Source organism: Toxorhynchites rutilus, chromosome 2, assembly GCF_029784135.1.
Source record: "Toxorhynchites rutilus septentrionalis strain SRP chromosome 2, ASM2978413v1, whole genome shotgun sequence".
Lineage (NCBI taxonomy): Eukaryota > Metazoa > Arthropoda > Insecta > Diptera > Culicidae > Toxorhynchites > Toxorhynchites rutilus.
In genome coordinates, this window is record NC_073745.1 from 150,608,505 (window position 1) to 150,612,010 (window position 3,506).

Consider the following 3,506-nt stretch of genomic DNA (forward strand, 5'->3'; position numbering starts at 1 on the left):
ATTACGAAAACACTTGTAATACTAACCTCGAGCCAAGCGCGAGTAATCGGTTACATATTACTGACATAGTTGTAAGGCAAAACATTGTCGAAATATTGAACTCCCGGCCCCGTCAGGCTGACGCCATATGAGCCTTAATAAATATATATATTTTGGATAAAAAAAAGAAAAATTACCAAAAGAAAAATTTATGGAAAATTTAAGTACTAAAAAAATATTGGAATTTTGATTTTTTTGGGGGATTTAGAGATTTAGTACTACTCTAATTCATATTTAAATGTGTTCCTATGGCTTTTCTAGATATGCGTGATTTTTTTCAGATTTTTTTCAGTGTTGCGCGGTAGAAACAAATATTTTTTTTTATATTTTCAAAGGGCCTGGCTGGGTAAGGGAGTAAAAAGTGCCCCCAAACAAAATCACCAGCTGTGTGGAAAATATTGTATAGGGTACTAAATAAAACATTTTGGCAGTAGTATCATATATTTTAGTCCTTATTTGGTATTTATATGGTACTGGTACTTTTAGTCCTTATATGGTACACCATAGGATCTATGGTGAAAAATGCACCTTTTCGTTTTTTCATGCCATTCTCAATAGCTTCTAGACAAAAATATGAAAAAATACTGAAAGTACATTTTGCTAAGGTGTATCGATAAATATCTTCAAACTATTTCTCCATCAGAAAATCAAATATTAAAAAAATAAATAATTTTTATTTTAATTTTCATTTAAATTTAATTTTTTTTTATTCTGAGATTCAGTACTACTCTATTTTGTATTCAAATTGCTTTCTACGTATATTTTAGGGAAATGGGAAAATTTGAAAAATCCAATTCGCATGTGTTCTACAATTACATATTGACAAGCGTTGTTAGTCCATTTGATGTTTGCGGTAATGAAATTGATGTTCGTTCGAAGGTGGAAATGGATTTAATTGTGATATAACGCACTCCTACATCGTCTTCTATCTATATAAATAAAAATGGATCGTCGAATGTGTTGATAAGAGCAAAACTCGAGAAAGGAATTGTCCGATTTAGGGCTATCTTCACTCTATCATATTTTATGTATCAAACATTTATTCCATGTAACGGAGAAACATGTTATTTGTAGGTGGATGAAAAATCTTGCATGAGAATTGTGTGATGGAAAAGGAAAGTTACCTCATTTGATTCTTGCTCCTCTTTCAGGCTATCGGTCGCGAACACTGATCAATCGCCAGCTTCAAACGGTCCATTCGTTGACAGTAAAGATCATAATTTAGTGTACTCAGGAACAAATCTAGCAAATATAGTCAAATTTGGCATGTGAAGGCTTTAAGGGGCAAGAAACGATTCTAAGGTGGTTTGACACTCCTCGCCCTCTCTACAGGAGAGGGGGGGGGGGTGTTCTGAATAACTTGAGAACTAATCAGGTAAATTTAATCAAACTTGGTATATAGAGGTTTTAGGGAACGACAAACGTTTGTAGGGTGGTTCGACACTGCTCCCCCCTCTCTAAGGGGAAGCTGCCATACAAATGAAGCATAAATTTCTGCATAACTCAAGAACTAATCAAGCAAATAGAACCAAATTTGGCATGTGGGGGTTTTAGGAGGCAAGAAACGTTTCAACGGTTGTTTCACACTCCCTCCATCTCTACAGTCATAACTTCCATAACTCGAGAACTAGTCAAGCAAATTGAACCAAAATGTTTCTATGGTGGTTCGACACGGTTGTGTCCCATTCACCGAAAACACGTTTACCCGAAGCACGTTTCCTTGGATGCAACAAATGCCCGAATACGACATTTACCCGAATTCCAGAAATACCCGAATGGACATTTACCCGAATGTAATGTTTACCCGAATGGAATGTTTACCCGAATGAAGAAGGAAAAATTCCGACAAATCTGATTATGAGTCTTGTCGAATCTCCTGTTACGAATTTACGAAATAAAATGAAAATTGTAATGAAGAAATTTGGGAAAGATGTTGAAGACTTCGCTGTGTCATTTTCAGAAATTAGTGTAAGTACAATTGACATGCCGTCTTCTTTCCTTTCCGTATTGGTCTTTAAGGCCAAGAGATCATTGGATTATGGAATATTCCAAAAATTAAGCAGCTAACATTAAAAAAAAAATAAATGAAAATGTTTAGAGTATAGATAAGAAATAAAATGGTACTTACGTATATACCACCGCAGCGCAGTTTTTATCATGAATTTATTATGTCGTGATGAAATTTATTCTGAGTTCAAAGTAATGAGGGCGAAGTCCCAATTCAACGAGTATAAAGAAGCGAGCCGGCATCAAACCGCCTGGGTGACGCAATCCGAGTCGTCACCCAGGCGGTTTGACATAGGAGACGATTCATTAGTCAGGACGGCATACGTTTACCTGGTACATTATGTTTGCCCGGTTAACTATGCATGTCATGTATTTCGATCTCAGAATAAATTTTATTGCGAAAAAATAAATTCATAATCAAAATTTAACTTCAGTGCCATGATACGTATGTGTCAGTGCCATGATACGTAATTGTCAGCTTTCTTTTGAGTAAACGCGCTGCGTCATCCATATGAATGGATAAACGTTATAAAACTGATTTCTTCCACTTTTCATTATTTTGAAAAGAATTTTATTCAAAGCCATCACTTCTCAAATTGCACTAACTACGAAAAATACTTTTTGAATGAAAATGAACGTACGAGACAAATATGATCTTCATATAACACAGATCAGAAATAAATATACAAATAGTTCCTAATAATAATGTTTGAAGCTTTGCGTAGTGGCGCTATCGTAACTAATGAGATTTTACCGAGATGCGATTATTGCTAGATGAAAAAGAATTGCGTATTATTCGAATATATCCTTCTTTCGGGTAAGTGCCGCGTTCGGGTAAATGTTACATTCGGGTAACTGTTTCATTGGGACAATTGCTGCATTCGGGTAAGTATTGCATTTGGGCAAGTGTCAGTTCGGGTAGATGCAACATTCTGGTAGCTGTCGCATTCGGGTATTTCTTACATTCGGGTATTTCTTACATTCGGGTATTTCTTACATTCGGGTATTTCTTACATTCGGGTGAGTGGAATTCGGGTGAATGTTTTTTGGGTAACTGTCTTTTGGGTGAATGGGTTTCGGGTAAATGTGACACAATCGTTCGACACACCTACCCCCTCTCTAAGGGCAAGGGGACTGCCATACAACTGAAACACAAACTTCTGCATAACTCGAGAACTAATCAAGCAATAGAGCCAAATTTGGGATGCGAGGGTTTTTGGATACTAGTTTAACATAAAAGCTGGTTTGATATAAAAATAATGTTTTTCATTAGAAATCCTCGATATTAGCTACCAACTTTTACTTTTGAAGAACTGTCTGGATTTCGACATAACAATTTCAATATAATTTCCAATACCTTCTTCTCCTTAACCAAATTCATCAACATTCATTTTCACTAAAACTCCACAATGATCTGTGTCAAATTCAAGAATATCTATATATAAATATATATATATATA

At 35.4% G+C, this 3,506-nt stretch overlaps 1 non-coding gene across 1 annotated transcript; it reads left to right on the plus strand.

Annotated features, from left to right (window-relative positions):
• The first annotated feature begins 2,759 nt into the window (after positions 1-2,759).
• LOC129772283 (U4 spliceosomal RNA) lies at positions 2,760-2,894 on the plus strand. Its single transcript, XR_008742593.1, has one exon. It is a non-coding gene; the product is annotated as a U4 spliceosomal RNA (small nuclear RNA).
• The last annotated feature ends 612 nt before the right edge of the window (positions 2,895-3,506 follow it).